The sequence below is a fragment of the Nyctereutes procyonoides genome, unplaced genomic scaffold (assembly GCF_905146905.1).
Source record: "Nyctereutes procyonoides isolate TBG_1078 unplaced genomic scaffold, NYPRO_anot_genome, whole genome shotgun sequence".
Classification (NCBI taxonomy): domain Eukaryota; kingdom Metazoa; phylum Chordata; class Mammalia; order Carnivora; family Canidae; genus Nyctereutes; species Nyctereutes procyonoides.
Genome location: NW_026575046.1, coordinates 63,042,507 through 63,062,818, shown reverse-complemented (window position 1 = coordinate 63,062,818; position 20,312 = coordinate 63,042,507).

Here is a 20,312-nt window from a genome sequence, read left to right as displayed (position 1 = left end):
TTTATTTTTAATTTTTATTTTTTAAATTATTTTATTTTATTTACTCATGAGAGACATAGAGAGAGACAGGCAGAGACACAGGCCAACGGAGAAGCAGGCCCCATGCAGGGAGTCCGATGTGGGACCCGATCCTGGGTCTCCAGGATCAGGCCCTGGGCTAAAGGCGGCGCTAAACCGCTGAGCCACCCCGGCTGCCCTCCTCCCCTTTTTTTAAATTGATTTTTTAAAGTTCTTTATATATCCTAGATATTGAGCTTTTGTCAATTGTACACAATCTGTTGTTGATTATATGTAATGTAAATATCTTCTCCCCTCTCTGGCTTGTCGTCACTTTTTTTTTTTAAGACATCTTTTGTTGTACAGAAGTTTCTAATTTTTATGCAGTTGAATATTTGAATCCTTTTAAGGTTTGTACTTTTTTGGGCCTCATCTATGCCAGGGTCATAACATTTTCTCCTATGCATCCATCCCTTATTTTGTTAGTACAATCAATCTGGTTAGTGTTAGGAAGGAAGAGGAAGACTGATCTGTCCCTTTAGAGGTGACTGCATATCTTGCTTGGATTCTTTAATGCTGATTTCATGGTTTAACTCTCAGTGGGCCATTCCCCTCACTTCCAGGCTCCAGGGAAAGCTTTCCTGAAATATCCAAAGCCTAGGCGGATTTTTATTTAGTGGGTCCGAGGTGGGGGTCCTGGGGTCTGCATTCTCATACTCACCCCAGGAGATGTTGATTCAAGAGGTCTCCTTTTAAGCTGTTAGGCAGTGCTTAAACACCCTTCCAGGTGTCTGACAACTGGAGGGTGATCCCACTTTTCCCTAGCTGATGATTTAGCTTCACTCTGCCCCCTGTGCCTCTTTGGTGAAAGTCCCTCCCTGAAGAGTTCTTCCACTAATGATGAGCCTCATGATGGGTCCCATGTGTAAAGGCTTAGCCTGGGCCTGGCTTGTGGCAAGACTCAGGAAAAGGCAGATGTTCATTAACCCACAGGTCTGGCGAGCTGGCACTGTTTCCCTCCTAGACCTATCTCCTACCTTGCCCCCATCTTGGACAAGTCACTTAACCCCCACAGAGTCTAGATTTCATCATCTGTACACTGGGATTAATCTCTACTTTAGAAGGTTATGGTAAGGATTACAAATGGCAGATAAAATGCCCGGGCCTGTGCCCGGCATGTGGTGCTGTTACAGAGTCCAAGCAAGCTGAGCACTCATGTTTTTAATTCAGGGTAAAACTTGACATTCAGAAGCTGTTCTTACTGGTGTGCCACAGCCCCTGGGCTCTGCTGGGCCATCTCCTCTGTCCACTTCCAGTTTCTCAAACAATCCTGGACATACAGGCTTTCAGGAAAGGTTTGCTGAACTGTTTCTTTCCAGTGTTATATACAATTCTTACATTCCATCAATAGCTCCAAAGAAGCCACAAAACTGGAAAAACATTCTTATTATTTTATTTAACGGGTTCTTACACAGAGCTTATGATATGCTAGGCCCTGTTCTAAGTGCTTCATATGAATTAACTCATGTAAAAAACTGATCTAAAGAGCAACTCTAGGGCAGCCTGGGTGGCTCAGTGGTTTGGTGCTGCCTTCGGCCTAGGGCATGATCCTGGGGACCCGGGATCGAGTCCCATGTCGGGTTCCCTGCATGGGGCCTGCTTCTCCCTCTGCCTGTGTCTCTGCCTCTCTCTCTCTCTGTGTGTCTCATGAATAAATAAATAAAATCTTAAAAAGTAAATAAATAAAGAGCAATCTATATGGAGTAAACTGAACCGGCCAGTGTGCTGTATTCAGGATGGTGGGGTTAGGCACCTGGCAAGAAGGTGACTCACTGCTGGTCCTTCCCAAAGCTTTCGGCCTCTGATTGTGGCAGTTTAATACAGTGGGAAGGACACTTTTGAATCGAAAATCATATATCCTGGAGCAATATTAGTTGTAAATCAGTTTTATATTTTAAAATGTATCCTGCTACTTCATACTTATTAGGATGGCTGCTGTAGGGGATCCCTGGGTGGCTTAGCGGTTTGGTGCCTGCCTTTGGCCCACGGTGTGATCCTGGAGTCCCGGGATCAAGTCCCACGTCGGGCTCCTGCATGGAGCCTGCTTTTCCCTCTGCCTGTGTCTCTGCCTCTCTCTCTCTCTATGTCTATCATAAACAAATAAAAATCTTTTTTTTTTTTAAAAAAGGATGGCTGCTGTAAAAACAAACAAGCAAACAACATAAGAAGTATGTGAGGATTTGGAGAAATTGGAACCTTTGTGGTTCACTGTTGGTGAGAATGTAAAATAGTGCAGTTGCTATAGAAAACAGTACGGCAGTTCCTCAAAAAATTAAAAATAGAATTACCATATGATCCATCAATTCCACTTCTGGGTATATACCTGAAGACCTGAAAGCAGAGATGAGAAGAAATATTTGTACACCCATGTTCACAGCAGCATGATCACAATATGCAAAAGGTGGAAGCAACCCAAGACAATATGGTATATACATACAATGGAATGTTAATTCAGCCTTAAAAAGGGAAAGAATTCTGACACATGCTACAACATGGATGAACCCAAAGGACCATATGCTAAATAAAATAAGCTAGACACAAAAAGACAAATACTGTATAATTCCACTTATCTGAGGTACGGATCTAATCAGAGACAGAAATAGAATAGAGACAGAAAGTGGAATGTGGTTGCTAGGGGCAGGGAGGAGGACTGGAAGAGGAAGCTATTATTTAATAGGTACAGAGTTTCAGTCATGCAAGAATGAATGTAATTAATGCCTAAATGTATATTTAAAAATGGTTTGGATGGTAAATTTTATGTTATATGTATTCTATCTCAAGGATAATAATAATTTTTTAAAGGAGAAAAACAAACAAAACTACTTCTGTGATGGGGGAAAATGGGTGGGAAGTTCCAGAGGACCAGTGACTTGTCTATCCTATTCAGCATGGTGTGTACTTGAACACTGTCTGGGCTTGTAGGTACTTAAAGACACCACATGAATAAATGAATAATATAACACACACGCACACATGCACACACGCACCCACAAAACCTGGCTAACGCCTATAGCCAAATAGGGAATCCTAAAAGAAATGGAAAATGGTGTTGGGAGGAACAGAGAGGGAAAAGGTGGAATAAAGGTAAAGGCCAGTTGTTCAAACTCTGCTTAATCCAGGCAAGAGCCAGAGCTGAAAGGCAGCTGGAGAGGCTGGGATGCTTTCCTGGGTGGGCAGCGCGGGCAAAGCGTCTGGAGGGTGGTCCTCAAAAGACAGATGGGTCCCTAAGGCTGTGGATGGCCCCACCAGCCTCCCAGGTCCTGCGAAGTAGGACTGAGATGTTAGCTGGGACTCCTCTCACACCTCCCCACCCTCCAACAGTCACCATGACTTTTTTTTTAAAGTTTTTTTTTTTTTTTTTGTCATCTCTGCACCCAACACAGGGCTCAAACCCACAACCCCAAGACCAAGAGCCACATGTTCTTCCGACTGAGCCAGCCAAGCACCTTGGCTTTTCTTTGTGACTTCCATCCTACCTCTTAACTGATCCTTCCTTTCTGCCTTTTTGCACCGGCCTGTGGCAAATTGATTTCTAGTCAGCCTCCTCATCCCTAATCCTTCTCTTCAGCTCGATTTATACAAAGTAATCTTTCTGAAAGTCAGTTTTCATACTTTTAAAAAGTCAGTAATGCACCTCCTTCTCTACCTACTAAGATCTAAACTTAGATGTTTAAAGAACTCTGTAGAACTCTGCCCTTACGCAGCTGACATACAGCCTGTGCTTGCTCTTCCCCAACGTATCAGGGCTTTTTCATGGGTTGTTTTGTTGTTGTTGTTTTAGTTTTTATTATGAAATATTCTAACATATAGGAATTTAGAGATAGAAGGAATCTCTGCGTAGCCCTCTTGTAGCTTCAGTTCATGGTCAACACGTGGTCAGTCTTGCTGCATCGGTTCCTCCTGCCAATTTCCTGGTCCCACACACTACCATTTTTTTTTTTTTGACTGATGGGCTTTTTCAAAATCTTTGTGGGTTCTTTGTCTGATTTTCAAATAACATTCCTTTTTTTTTTTAAGTAATCTTTCCCCATCATGGGGCTCCAACTCCTCACCCCAAGATCAAGAGTTGCATGCCCCACACACTGAGCCAAATGCCCTTCAAATAATATTTCTTATAAAACTTGTATCACAAATGTACTGAACAGAGAACGTGAAAGCCTCCCATATCTCACATTCCTGAGCTAATCATTGCTTGTAGTTTAGGTTTTCCAGATTTTTAGCCATGTGTATATTAAGATATAAACTAATTTTTTCACAATATTAAGAACCATATTTAAGCTGCTTCACAAATTGCTTTTCCCATTTGACAATACATCTTGGGCATGTTTCCTAGTAGATCACACAGATCTACCTTGTTCTTTTTAAGCTGATTGACAGCCAATTGTACCATCCCATCAGCCCTTTTGGAGGACAGTTGAGTGAGCAGTTTCCATGTTTTCCTTATTACAAAAAAAGGTACAGCAAACATGCTTTGACATATTTCTTTTTGCACTTCTGCGAGTGTTTCTACAGGAGAGTCCCAAGGTGGACTTGTTTGATCTGCAGGTAAAGACACCTTAAATTCAAACAGATGTCATAAAATATATGAAAGTGTATAAAAAGTATTTTGGGCCACATTCCTGGGCATAATGAATCTCTCTGCTCTTTGCCAGTCTGATCAATTTAAACGGATATTTCATTCTAGTTTAACTCTGTATAATTCTCTGTGAGTTTGAGCCTCTTCTCATCCATGAAGCAAACACCAAGAGGGATGAGAGGAGAAGAGAAACAATGGTGTGGGAGAGGCTGAGCCCGGAGAGGTGGGCAGACGCCAGCCCGCCCAGTGCCCAGAGCTTCTGGCTGACGTGACTGTGAACCATACTTTGAGTTAGAAGGTTCAGACTAAGGAGTGATTGAGATCACATTCTCTGCATTCAGGCTTGGTGTCCTTCAGTAGAGGCTGAAAGCCTCTGGCCTGTCTCTGCCTGCATTTCTGGGAGGAGTTTTTCCTCTGAGAAACCAGGCTCCTGACCAGCCAGCTCCCCACCCCCAGTCACACTGGGCCTTTCCTTTTCAAATGCACCAGTGCTCAAGTAGGGTTTCCATCAAAGATGGTGGACTTTGGGATACTTGGATGATGGAGATACTTAAGTCATCTATGGAAGAAATTTTTGTAAAATTGGAATACCTGAAGTTCCCTATTTCTCAACGTGTACAGTAATTGATAACAACCAGCACCACTTGCTGCAGAGGACCTGAATTCAGAAAATCCAGTCCGCAGCCACAAAATCAACTCCCTGAGTCAACCAGCATTTCCCAAAGGCTTCCTGACTGTTGTCAGGTAGTATTGTTGCTAGACACAGGGATGCAAAGGATGAAAGACACTTGGTCTGGGGGCGGGGGGAATGACTTTTTAATTTTAAAATAAACTGTCAATATCCAAATAGTCTAAACAGATGCAAAACACAACTGACAAAAAGAGAGTGAGCCAAGCAAGAGAGACACCCTGATCGGTGTTCAAAAGAATAAACACTAGGGGCATCTGGCTGAGTTAGTGAGGCATGCGACTCTTGAGTGTGTGGTGGTGAGTTCAAGCCCCATGTTGGGCCAAAGGATTATGAAAACAAACAAATAAAACCCTCCCACCGAATCCAAGACAGAAACAAAAAAGGATAAACACTATATGCAAAAAAATTCGTTTTACGTGTTGGAAAGTTTCCAAGATAGTACAAAAAAATGTAGAAAACAGTGCATTAGAAAGTAAGCTGCAAATGAATATGAACTATAACGCAAAAACTTGTTTCAAAAGGTGACTCACTTGATAATTTGGTTACACTATACAAAGAAGCATGAGCAATTAAAGGTATTTTTATAAAAATGCATAATCTGAATCCAATCAGGAGAAAACATCAGAAAGCCCAAACTAAAGGAAATTCTACAGAACTGGCCTGTAATCTTTAAAAATATCAAGGTCATAAAGACCAGTTTGAAGGAATTCTTCTAGATTAAAGGGAATTAAGAAGACAAAACAACTCAGTGGAGCCAGGATTGGATCCTGGTCTGGGAACAAAAAAGCTATTAAGGGCTTTATTGCGACAATTAGTGAAATTTGAATATGAACTGCAGATTATATAACAGTAATTTAACAATGTTAAATTTTCTGAATTTGATAATTGTACTGTAATTATTTAAAAGGCTGTCCTTAATGTTAGCAGCAAAGATAGAAATATTTAGGGGTAAAAGTCTAAATTCACTCTCATGGTTCATTAGAAAGATACCAACAGTATATATCATATACAGAGAGAGAAAGCAAATGTAGCAAAAATAATAGGCGAATGTAGGTGAGGAGTGTACGGGAGTTCATTGTTTTTGCAACTTTTCTGTAAATTTGACATATTTTTTCAAATAAAAAATCTGAAGTAAAAAAAGCCTTGACGATATGCAAAAATATGAAATTATCTCCGCTGTCTCTGGTCTGGTTGGAGTCGTAGTGCAGACTGGCTTCTTTGTGCTTTCTGGGAAGAGGGGGCGAAACCATGAGAGTAGAGTATCAGACGCCTGAACACATCCCTTCTCGTGTCACAACGAAGTCCCTCGCTTGTGAAATATGACTCTTAGAAAACCCATACTGATGGCTAAACTCCAGAATGCAGTCAGTCCAAGGACAAGGTTTAATTTCGTACCTCTGCTCAATTTTGCCCCTGATCAGCCAGGAGTATCTGGGACCCAGGCAGCATGGCCTAGCATGGCCCACCTTGGCTAAAGGCTATATAAATAGTTCTGTACTCTCTTCCTCTTCCATTTTTTTTTTTAAATTTGAATTTTCTTGGTTCTTCCTGGTGAGGCCAGGAATGCTCCAAAATCTCCATAGATTAGAGTTAAACATTTGCATGACACAATCTGAGCCACCTTGTTCTCTGCTGTTGGAAAGGGACTTTCCTTTTCCTTCCAGGCCCCTGAGACCAATTAAGGGTCTTCCAAAGCTGATCCAGGCTCCTTGGATGGGGTCTTGCCTGTCAGCCCGCTCAGTGGGGACCCAGAGCATGGTGAGTCGGCCAGGGGCTGGGCTGGGGCTGAGCTGGGTGGGAGGCCGGGGGTGGATGTCTCAACTCATGTGCTCTTGAATGTTGAGGCTGTTGAACTCTGAGGCTGAGATATTACTATGAAAATTCACTATGTTTTTGTCAGAATTTGAATGTGACTGTCTTGTGGCAGGGGCAGATGTTGGTAGAAATTGAGAATGTTTCTTCCTTGTGTATATGTAAATTTACCTACAAGGGCACAGGTTCTTGGCACTCATTCTCAAGGTGGGACTACAGTCACTGGTGGGTGGCCACTGGAGCTTCACGGGGTGAACTAGATGAGAGTCACGGTTCCTTGCCCTGTAGGAGCCCAGAGAGAGCGAGAAGTCAGCGGCTACAGACAATAGAGTGTGTTACAGCACAGGAAAAGCAATTGTTTACAACCTAGACAATTTATTTTTTTAAAGGTGAATGGCAAAACGACCAAAAGAAAGCTTAAAGATAAGTGATAACTGGAGGAAAAATACATTTGCATATGTGTCTGAGGGCTAAAACAATGCAAAAAAAAAAAAAAATAAGACCCACTACTCAATAGAAACTGAGGCCAAAGGTACTTGAGCCGACAATTCAGTGAAAAGGAAATACGAATGGCTCTTAAACATATGAAAAGGTGCTCAACATCACTCATTATAAGAGAAATGCAAATTGAAATTTCAATGGGATACCACTTTCACCTTGGCCAAGAATAAAAGGTTGATAATTTTATTGTGGAGAGCTGGGGAAACAGGCTCTCCAGTATTTGTTGGGAGTGTGCATTGGAACAACCTCCCTATGGGGCACGTTGGCCATAGCTTTCGAAATGTAAAATGCACATCCTTTGACCCGACAATTCCAATGCTAGGCACTTATCCTGCAGGCACACTTAAAACTTGCAAAATGTCATACTACTCAGTGAAAAAAGCAAGGTGCAGAACAGTGGATATCGTGTGCTATCACAGAGTTTATATATGAAAAACTATGTGGCTGTAGGAGAATTTTCTTAACTTTTCCCCTAATGCTGAGTACATGACTGGTTTCCATGTTTTTATAAGTAATGTTAGATAGACTTCTTTTGTACATGAATCTCTTCCAACATCTCAGATTATTTTCTTGGGACAGTCCAGATTGCTGGCCCAAGAGAATTTTTTTTAAAAGATTTTATTCATTTATGAGAGACACTGAGAGAGCGGCAGAGACACAGGCAAGGGAGAAGCAGGCTCCCTGGAGGGAACCCAATGTGGAACTCAATTCAGGGACTCTAGGATCACGCCCTAGGCCAAAGGCAGGTGCTCAACCGCTGAGCCACCCGGGTGTCTCCTACCCCAAGGGAATTTGTAACAACCATTGCAGCAAGCATTACTGTCAAGCGGCCTATATGTTTTTCTCTTACCTACAACAGCCCTGTGAAGTAGGGAGGAGCAGCCCCATTTTTCTCCTATTTGAGGGAATTGATTTAAAAGAGGCTAAGTTGGGGATCCCTGGGTGGCGCAGCGGTTTGGCGCCTGCCTTTGGCCCAGGGCGCGATCCTGGAGACCCGGGATCGAATCCCACATCAGGCTCCCGGTGCATGGAGCCTGCTTCTCCCTCTGCCTGTGTCTCTGCCTCTCTCTCTCTGTGACTATCATAAATAAATAAATAAATAAAAATTAAAAAAAAAATAAAAGAGGCTAAGTTGAGCCTGGGTGGCTCAGTGGGTTAAGCATCCACCTTTGGCTCAGGTCGGGATCCCAGCATCCCAGCCCCCTGGCACTGGGGCTCCCTGCTCAGCGGGAAGCCTGCTTCTCCCTCTCCCTCTCCCACTTCCCCCATTCGTGCTTTCTCACTCTCTCATTCTTTCTTTCTCAAATAAATAGATAACATCTTTTTTAAAAATTTTTAAGAAAGAGGGAAAGTCACTCATCCTGGGGCACACAGCTGGAATGATGGGTGGGTCAGGACTCCTATCTGCTTGGCTCCCAAGCCCCTGACTTAGAGCTCCACTTATCTGAGTGGATCATTGGTAAGGCTCTAGATAAACTTTGTCAAATTATTTTCCGGAAGTCTCCTACCAGGTTACACTTTCAACTGAGGGCTAAATTTGTCACACTCAGGCCAGTGTTGGGGATTCCATATTTTCATCTTGCTATTTTTGGGATGGGGAAAAAGAATAGCATCTCACAGGTCTTCAATAACTAGTGAATCTGAGCATTTTCATACATTTATTAGACGTTTGTATTTTCCCTCTTTTGTTAAGTGTTTGTGGTCGACTATGTATTTTTTGAAATCTATAAAACTTTCTTGGGACGCCTGGGTGGCTCAGCCGTTGAGCGCCTGCCTTGGGCCCAGAGTGTGATCCTGGAGTCCGGGGATGGAGGCCTGTGTCGGGCCCCCTGCATGGAGCCTGCTTCTCCCTCTGCCTGTGTCTCTGCCTCTTTCTCTCTGTGTCTCTCATGAACAAATAAATAAAATGTTAAAAAAAAAAAAACTTTCTTAAAAATGTAACCTGTCAATTCTTATCTAGTCTCAGTTGAGACACCGGCTGCTGTGGGCAAAAGCAGCAGGGGAGGCAAGCAGGTGGGGCGTTCTGGTTCCGTGTCCTTGCCTTTGAGCTGCAGACCCAAGATGAGGAGACCTGGGACAAACCCCCCTGGGAGAATTGGGGCACACTGGGCCAGGTGCCAGCAGGGACTTGGGTGTGGTGCTTAAATAATACCAACACTAGGCTGTCGCATCTATGTATCGCTTTCTGCTAGCGCAAGGAATGGTGGTGATGGTCTGGGGCCACCATCCCCGGAACGTCCCTTTCCTTCCGTTTGGTGAGGTCAGGCTGCTGATGGCCTTAGGACCCGCGCGCCGCAGGGCCCGGAGGCAGGCTCACATTTTCAGCGCAGAGCAGAGCTCCTCCAGGAGCAGGCCTGTCACTTCCAGAACCTTCTGCACGGCCACCGGGCTGGGCGAGGGCTCCCGGACTGCGAGGGGGTGCAGAGGCCACGCCGGGCCTGGCTCACTCCTCCCGGCTGCAAGGGCGCAGGCCTGGGGAGGCGGAGGAGCCGGTGGCCCCTCGGGGGGGGGGGGCGGGGTTGGGGGGGCAGGCCCGCGGGGAAGGGAGGCCAGGGCACCAGCCGCGGGAGGGCGAGCGCAGGCTTCGCCCTGGGGATCTGGGCGCCCAACACGGCCCTTCAGCAAGGTGAATTCTTTCGGAAAGGGTCTCATTCACGCGCTGCCAAGACATCCGCGACCTATTCTTGAATTCGCACAAAAATTAAAAGCAAAACAACAGCCCGGCTAATTTAGCAACTTGCGGGCTGCAGCTGGTGCTCCTTTGCTCGCCGCAGCGCCCGGCCCCCGCCCCCGCCCCCGCCCCCGCCCCAGGGAGGTCTCGCCGGAGTTATTTTGTATCCCGCAGCTCCAGGCCGGATTGTGACAGCTGAGTGACTTAGCTGGCACCGTGGGATGCGGAATGACAAAGGCGCGCGGAGCATCGCCCGGCGCGGGGGCGGCGGGGGCGGCCACGGCGGGCGCTGGGGGGCGCTGGGGGCCTGGGGGCCTGGGGGCCTGGGCCCTCGCCCGCTCCCTGTGAAAGGATTCTGGGAGGAGTGGAGAGGCCTCTGCACGCCCCAAAGCTCTGAGGGCAGGGCCCCTGCAGCCTGGAAGGGGACGCGCCCTGGGCTCCAACCCCCCCCCCCCCCCCCCCCCCCCGCCGGCCTGTCCCTCTCCAGCTTCTGCCCCACACCGCGCTGCCCTCGCTGGCCTCCCTCCTTCGGTGGCGCCAAGGGCCTGGGGCCTGTGTGCCCCGGGGAGGCCGGGGGTCTCGGGGTTGCGCCTGGCCCGCGGGCCCCCGGGGCATAGGACGGGCTCGTTGCTCCTAGGGGCGCCCACACCCGCGGCGGCCTCCGGGCCCAGCCGTTCTGACCTCTGGCGGCTCAGCACCTCCAGGCCACGGTTTCCCGGTCTGTACAATGGGCGATAAGAGCAGTATTTAAGAAGAAATATTGCGATGATCAAATGAGCCAGTTCAGGGAAATCACTTAGCACTCTAAGTACTGCCTAAGTGCTAGCTATTATTAACAATATAGTTACACCGAGCTCTCGGAAGCCGTGCTCAGCGAACATGCTCCCTCAGGACACTGCGACACGCCGTTTCCACGCTGTTTATCCTTAGGGGTGTTGCGTGGAGCCACAGAATCCTACAACCCAAGGACCAGAACAGTCCCCCTACTCCTTTAATTGGCAGGGAGAGAATGTGCTTCTCCTAGCCACGTTCCCAATCAGCTCCCAGGTCATTTGTCATTCCTGGGAGCTCCAAGACTAGGCTGAGGAGATGCAAAGGCGCTACTGCATGGGCTGAGACAGAATTTCCCTCTCTGAAGAAGCAGCTGTCTTCCCAAGGAATGTCCGTATTTCAAAAAAGCTCAACCCAGGTGCAGCCAGGGTGGCTCAGTGGTTTGGCACGGCCTTTCCGCCCAGGGCCTGATCCTGGAGACCTGGGATCAAGTCCCATGTCAGGCTCCCTGGATGGAGCCTGCTTCTCCCTCTGCCTGTGTCTCTGCCTGTGTGTGTGTGTGTGTGTGTGTGTGTGTGTGTGTGTGTGTGTGATGAATAAATAAAACCTTAAAAACAAAAAAAAAGCTCAACTCATACGGCGTTGAGAAAGTTAATTATTTGGAAGCCAACCAACATGGTCACACTGAAGAGCTAAGGTTATTCTGGCTTGCTTTTCTCTCAGGTCAGAGCAAAGCAGTATTCTAGCCTGAGAATGACACTACTGCTTCTGGCTTTCACAGCTTTTTTTTTTCCTTTTTCTTTTTCTTTTTTAAAAGACTATTTATCAGAGACATAGAGAGGCAGAGGCAGAAGCAGGCTCCATGTAGGGAGCCCGACTTGGGACTCGATCTGGATCTCCAGGATCAGGCCCTGGGCTGAAGGCAGCGCAAAACCGTTGAGCCACCCGGACTGCCCACTTTCACAGGTTTTATTCACATGGAGAAACAAATCCGCTTTTTCAGTTCTTTCCATCTCATCAATAGTTTTGCTGAAGTACTATGGGGAAGTTCCAACGCAACTTGGTAGAGTTGATGTATCCATCACAACCATGACCAGTGGGCAGTCAAGTGGGGCCCTTGAAGGATAATTAGTGGGGAGGGAAGTGCTTTTATCTCAACAACATAGTCATTGAGATTCAAGGAAGGTATTTATTTGTAAAGTATTGTATTTTTGGGACTATATTAATTTAGATTTTGGGACAGTACTGTTTACTGTAGTAGACAAACTTCAACATCACTTTGGCTTCACATAATGCTTATTTCTCCTATTACATGTCAAACCAAGTGGTGGGGAGTGTGTAGAAGGCTGGAGAGAATCTGCTCCATTCAGTCACTTAAGGATCCAGGCTAAAGGTGCCTCTGCCAACTTGTAGCTCCTCATCTGGGACCCATGGCTTCTGAGATGCTTCTGAAGGGAAAGAGGAATGGAGAGTGACTACCCTGGTTCCTTAACTGCCTTGGCCCAGAAGTAACGCATGCCACTCCAGCTCATCATCCACTGGCCAAAACTAGCCACACCGTTCTAACCTAATTGAAAGCAGGGCTGTGAAATGGAAGGGAGCACAGGGAATATTTGGTGAACATGATCTCTCTGCCAGAGATTGAGATACTACAAACTACAAATAGAGACTGAACTTGGAATTGATATTTCAGGTAATCTGTTATGATTCAGGAAACAAAATCAGGAGCCCATTTAGACTGTTTTAAAGGTTATCACTCATTGTGTGGCGTTACAATGGAAAGGAAACAAAAGATCTCAGTCTCAGCTAATAGATATATGTCAAGTCACATCAGCCACTGAAGAGCCACATGGAGCAGATTAATAGGTCACAAACTCTAGAGGAGGGGGGCAGTTAGAGCTTTTGTGGGAATAGAGAGGAGCTCCTTAAACATGGAACTCTTGGTCTTAGGTGGGACTGGTTCCAGTCTAAGTATATATGTATATACATAGTAGCAAAAAAAAAAAAAAAAAAAACACAACAAAAACCCAAATAGCAAATGTAGTATATGATAAATAAAACACACTTATTGCTCAAATGCTAAAATGTTAAATGTTTAAAGATACTCTTCAACAAACATACTAGGCTTAGAAAAAGTGGTTTTAGATTTGGTAACAGAAGTACTGTTTTACAGTGGTTAGGAAATGTACCTATCCAAATGTCATGTACCTAATGAATGCCCATGATGTGTAAAACACTGCCTAAGAAATCTTTAAGCTTATGAGATTTACAGTCTAACTTACGAATTTTAGAACATAGGCTTTAGATAGGCAGATAACAGATTTCTTTTTTTTTTAAAGATTTTCTTTATTTATTCATGACACACACAAGCAAAGAGAGAGAGGAGAGAGAGAGAGAGAGAGAGAGGCAGAGACAGGCAGAGGGAGAAGCAGAAGCAGGCTCCCTGCAGGGAGCCGGACGGGGGACTTGATCCCGGGTCTCCAGGATCATGCCCTGGGCTGAAGGCGGCGCTAAACTGCTGAGCCACCCGGGCTGCCCAGATAACAGATTTCTAACCTCTATTTTATTCAATATCATTTATTATTACCATGTGCAAGGCAAATTGGAGAATATAAACCAAACCCAATCGCAACACTGAAGGAATTTCTGGCCAAGGCTGTTATGATCAAGCTCAACCATGTTTTCCCACAAGCAGTTTGTTACTAATACCAGGAAAGGGGGGGGGGGGGAAGAAAGGCATCAAACTGGTAAAATGGTTGACCAGGCTGATCCCTTTGGCCTTCTTTGGGATGTTTTAGGTTTGCTAAGTTGAATGATGGGAGGTTGACTGCATTGAGCTCCCAATGGCTGGAAAGACTGTATCAGGCTCTGTAATTCCATTTAAAAATTGGTATTTTTTCAGACATGGAATAATAATAAAAACCTTCTCATAGGCTCAACATTCTTTTTCTTTTCTTCTTCTTCTTCTTTTTTTTTAAAGATTTTATTTATTGTGTGAGAGAGAGGGAGAGAGCACAAGCAGGAAGGAGGAGCAGAGGGAGAGGGAGAAGCAGACTCCTTCTCCCTCTCCTTCTGAGGGAGCAGGAGCCTGAGCAGTGAGTCTGCCACTGGGCTCCATCCCAGAACCCTGGGACCATGACCTGAACTGAAGGCAGATCTTAATCCACTGAGCCACCCAGGTGCCCCAGGCTCCACATTCTAGTAAGTTCTTTTTTTTTAAATTTATTTATTTATGATAGTCACAGAGAGAAAGAGAGAGAGGCAGAGACACAGGCAGAGGGAGAAGCAGGCTCCATGCACCGGGAGCCCGATGTGGGATTCGATCCCGGGTCGCCAGGATCGTGCCCTGGGCCAAAGGCAGGCACCAAACCGCTGCGCCACCCAGGGATCCCTCTAGTAAGTTCTTGTAAGTTACTTTTTACTACCTAATTTCCTTAGCTGAAACTTTTATCTCAACCTCCACTAAAAATACAAATATTGGCTTCTAAAAAGTTAGAAGAAAATGTCCCAAAATATTGTCTTTCAGTGTAAGGACCTACAACTAATGTTTCTCCTTATTTTCCTTCTTTTTTTTTTAATTATCCATACTTTGCATAACAAATATGTATGACATTTTTACAATACAAATGCAGTAGGAAAAAAAGTTATTCAGAAGTTTCCTTCTTTCATCAATCCTTCAGGTACTTTAGGGATCTCTGGGTGGCGCAACGGTTTAGCGCCTGCCTTTGGCCCAGGGCGCGATCCTGGAGACCCGGGATCGAATCCCACGTCGGGCTCCCGGTGCATGGAGCCTGCTTCTGTCTCTGCCTCTCTCTCTCTCTGTGTGTGTGTGTGTGTGACTATCATAAATAAATAAAAAATTAAAAAAAATCCTTCAGATACTTTACATACAAGAATAATGAGCTTTTAGGAATCACAGGGTAAGTTAATAATACATTAATAAAGGTAGAAACTTGTACTTTACTTTTTTTTTTTTTACTTTACTATTTAAATAAGTTGTAGAATTTGGGGCCTTAGCTAAGACCATTTTATGTATATGATGTAAAATAACCTCCATTTAATCTCTTCATAATGTCTCAAATACTTATTAAGCATCTACTATGAATCAGGCACTGTGCTGAGCTCTGAGGATACATATCCCATGCAGAGCAGACTGTCCCAGAAAACTCAAGTTTTAAGGCAATGCTACTTCGTGATTTGCCCAAGAACACACATTAGTTGGTGGCAGAAACAGGTAAAAATCTGGTGTCCTACTTTTAACTTGGTGCCCTCTTCCATATTCCCTTGCCCCTGGCCCTCTGAGATGTATTTTCTTTCTGTATTGAAGACAGGATAAGGGAAAACCACCTTTGATCAGTTGAGCATATTGTGTAGGGTCTATTGGGGAAAATTGTTAGTGGTTAGACTCAATGTGATCTATAGTTTCTTAACCCCTGGAAAAGTGTAGCTTAGTGATTCCTAAATGTACTCAGGTCAGCAAGCCAGACTCAGAGATAAGGTTTCACTGTCTGCATTGAAACAGGGGTGTGGGGGGGAAAAGAGGAAGAAAGAAATTGTACTTGTTCATGTAAAGCTGCCCACTTTCATTTCATGGGGGGCGGGGGAAGCTACCTTTATTCAGAGAGTATGTTTTTCTTATTATTTTGGGGGCTAAAGTGACTTTTTTTTCTATATGATGATGCAGATAGTGGATGACAGTCAGTTCTTTAAAAAAAAAATGCTTTTATTACCAAAATGAAAAGTTGGCAACTCTGTCAGTTTCCTCCAAATTTCAAGGTCCAAATAACTGGGAATAATTAAATTAACTATTGGGGTAGTTGAAATTTTCTCAGGTATAGCCTGGTGCTAAAAACTGAATCTTTATTAAGACTCTTATGATTAGTTAGAGGCCACCACTTCTTTGAGTCTCAACAAAAATGAAAAGATCCCCGAGAACTCTGCCCTCTCTAAAATTAGCAACATTTAGCGAATTTTGAGATCTTGTACCACCCTCCTCTCTTCTTCAGTTTCGCACTTAATGTTCAGGCATCCTGCTGGTTTATATAAATCATGGTTTTTTACCCTGCCAGCACAGGGTGCTTTAAAAAAAACAACAACATGACGACTGAGGAGCATCAGGCTTGGCTTAGTCAGTAGAGCATGTGACTCTTGATCTCCCAGGCAGGAGTTCAAGCCTCACATTGGGCGTGGAGTCTACGTAAACAAAACAAAACAAACAACAACAAAACCCCCCTGATGAATGGGCCACACCCTCGGGTATTTTTATTTAAGTGGCCTCAGGTGGGACTTTGGCACTAGGCTCTTTGAAAAATTCTTCAGGTGATTCTAATGTGCAGCCAGGCCTGGTAACCACAGGTATGTATGCATCCTGTTTCTTTATTAAGTAGCTTCTGTGTGTCAGGTACTAGGGCAGTTACACAGATGATTCAGCTGATCTGTGCAGTAGAAAAGCTAGTGAGGAAAACAGAAGGGCAACATGTGACAAGACAGTGTGGAAAGCACTTTCATTTATTCCATAATTCAACAAATAATAACAGTGCACTTAACAAGTGCCAGGGCTGCAGTTAAAGTACGCTCAAAGTCCTACCAGCTACCTGAAAAGAGCAGGAAAACTTCATAGAAAGGCAGCAGCCAAGCAGGGATTTGGAGGACTCCTTCAAGGTCTTCATCAGATAAGGTAGGGAGGGCAGGCATGGATGCATGAGGGAACAGCGTGTGCCGTGTGTAGAGGAGTGTGCTGGGCTGGGAGAAGCTAGAGATGAATAACTGGTTGTGTGCAGATGTACACAGCCTTAGAGGTAGATTAACAAAGGAGTGTAGACTCCATCCAGAATGCATTTGAGAGACATTAAGGGTTTTTAAGCAGGAACGCACAAATGGGAGGTATGTACAGACACCGGTATTTGGGATAATATAGGCGGTTCATTACGTAAAGCTAGAGATTAAATTTGCCACCTGATTTAAAACTGATGATTTGACCAATCGTCCCCCAACCCCCTCTGCCCTTGACTGACATAACTAGCCACTGTGATCCTAAGGGGACACAGTTTCTGGTCAATGAAGAGAGGGGATTCCATGTGGCACTGGAAGTGGGGTGCAGACCAGCGCTTTTTAAGTGACCAACTGAAATAGGTTCATCATGCACTGAGGTCTGGACAAATCAGTTGGGGTTCCCTACTCCTGCCTCCCTACCTAATTTCCTTCAGAAAGACCTGTTAGTGTCTGTAGAGGTGATACTCTTATCACGCTGTTTGTCTGACTTGCCTCAGAGCAAGTAAACAAACCCAACAGATCAAAACCCTCCAGGTTCCCTTCAGCTCCTGAAGCATCTCTGCATTCTTTATCCTTTCTGAGGACTCAAGGACAAACAGATCTGACCATGGAATCATCCCAGTACTAGGGATGTACTTAACCTGGTTAGGACATTCACAGAATAAACATTCCTTTCCAGCTGGGGAAGAAGAGGATTCAGTTTAGCAGTGGTTCTCAAACTCTGTGAGCACAAGCTTTAGTCAAGTCATAGGCTAAAAATGTAGAGTTGGGTGCCCCACTTGACACCTACTGGATCAGAATCTCCCGGGTAGGTCAAAGAAACTGTGTTTTAAGCACTCATTCCCAGATCATTCTGATACCCACGATCTATGGACTTCACCAAGCAGTATGAATGCAGTTGTTGGTAATTCTGGCCTGTAATTTGGCCAGGTGGCCCCTGGCAGCTGTTTTGGGGGAGGGAGGACGGGTTAAGTGAGCCCCTGGATTCATAATCCTCAGCACAGTTAGCTTGCAAATTCTGCAGGATGTTGGTTTTCAGTTCAAGTTATTTCTAGGTTAACTTCTTAATTGAGCTGTTTAGCTCAGCAGAGGACTTGAGATACCACAGATAAGAGAAAGGTTTAGGAGTAAGCATTAAGTATCTCTGGCTGCGTCTCTGTTATCCTTTCCAGTTCCACTTATCTGAAGAGCCAGGATTTCTCAAAAGACAAGTAACCTTAGAGGGAAGTATCAAGGGGAAAGCAACACATTCCCTTTCCTTGCCGTGCCCATTAGAAAACTATGTTAAGAAAAGAATCTCCAAAAACACATCAAGATGTTGAATAAAGATATGTCTTTCTTCCGTGGTTGCCAGCCTCTGGGGTTAGTGGAGCACAAGCTTAGAGAAATAAGGCCCATTTCTCTCTAAAGGTGTCTCTTCTTGAGGTGTCTCCCTGGAAATTCATGTGGCTAACTCATTAGTGATAGTGGGTGTTAGATGCTCATAAATCTCCCAGAATTCACTGGCTGAAGACATCTTAAATGTGGACTTTTCGGCTTTTAATGTCTTTGGTTGCTTCTTTACCATACTTCAGTTTGAGTGCTCAGATTTGAGGTTTTGAAACTTGTTTTTAATTAAGACATGGTTTATTTTTATTGCTTGAGATAAAATGCCGTCTGGGGGACTCAAATCTAAGTTACAAAATAAAGTGCATCTGGGCAGACCATGGGGGAAAAAAAAGAGCATAAAGGATAGTGTCTGCCAGGATTCTTAAGTTTACTTAGTAACTTCTTGGAGAATAAAAACCCCAGCACCTGCATTATAAAAAGAGTATACCTTATAAATGTCCTACTCTTTGAAATACCTAAATGAATTAGGCTGAATTATGAACTAATGGCTTGTAAAAATTCACCTTGAGCCAGCTACTGAAGATACTAAGTAAGAGATAGAGACGGAGGAAACCCAACCCGCTGTTTGTTTGTTTTATCAGTAATGTAGCTCAAAAGTAGCCAAGCCAGTGGTGGATGGGGGAACTTTCCCTGTGTTTTGTATCCCTGAGCTGAGCCTGTGAATGCCAAGATTTAATCTAAAGAGGTTTGTGTTTTAAAAACTAACAACCAAGTAATAAAACACCTATAAAAGGGGTTTATAATGGAACCGGTGACAGTTTTGAGTGTAGTATTACAACTCTTCTGCTCCCCTCTCCCTTTTTCTATCCTTTCATCCAACTCTGTGCCCTTTGTCTTCGCTCCTTTCTCACCTTGTTGCCAAGAGGCATGTAAGTAGGGGCAGCTCACACCCCAAAGGAGCAGACATCTTTAAAAAGTGAAGTGTGTATTGTGCTCTGCATTTGTTGACACGGTGGTGCCGCTTGTTTTGTTTGAGATAAGTTGCTCTAACAAAGTACCTCCCTAGTTTGCACAGTGGTTTTGAATGGGGAGTTGAAGATGCTGCTGCAGTGTCAGTGGCATGAGGATGGAGGATGTTGGAGTCAAAGAGGGCAGGAAGCTGGGGGGCCTCTCCTTGGCACCCTGCCTCACCCTGCCAGGGCCCAAGATCTGCCTGACTCCAGGGGACAGACTTCAGTCAACAGGTGGTTTTCCAGCCAGGCCACCAAGCCTGGAACTTGGTTCTTTTACATAGCCATAGCCCCCCCCGCCCCCCCCCCCCGAAGAAATGGCGCCTCGGAAGGGAAACTTCGTACTCCAACTCTGTAGGAGCCATTTCTCGAGCCCACTTTTGCCTATTTTCTGGAGTCTCCCCTGCCAGCATCCCATCCATCCTCGGGAAGAGCGAGGGACGCTCGCTGGAGAGTCTGGAGGGCGCTGGGAGGCATGTGGGCAGCGTCAGAGTGGCCTCGCCTGGGCGGCCAGAGGAGCCCCAGCCTCCCTCATGTGGGCCTCAGGAACTCGGGGGGCCCAGGGGAAGCCTGGAAAACCGAACTTCGCCATCAGCCTTCCTTCGAGCGCTGGCTAGAGGAGAGGGGGGAAGGGCCCCCCAGCGGTCTTCCCCCCACTCCCCCCGCCCCCAGCACCTCTGCCATCCGGCTGCACCGCCCAAGAAAGCACTCAGAACGCAGCTCTGAGCTCTCCAGCTCCTCGCAGGCCGGGAGAGGGTATCTGGAGGGGGCAGTTTCCCCCTCCTGCCCGCGTCTGACATCCCCACTCCCACCCAAGGATGCTGCCGCCGTGCCCTGTCCGCGGTCGCTGAATGTCACTGCTCCCTCTTCCTCCTGATCAGGGTAGACACAGCTCCCGAGGCATCTCCTACCCCCAAACTGCCGCGATCACCCGAGGGTGCAAGGCCCGGGTGGAGGACGAAGTTTGGGGCCCGGAGCGGCGGGAGGGGGGGCGCTTTGGCGAGGACCGCACCTCTCAGTCCCAGCCCTGGCGGGCACACTCCCCGCCCCAAACGGCCCAGGCTTCCCCACCCTCCCGCGGACACCGGCATCCCCGCCCTCCCCTGAGGGCAGCGAGCGGAG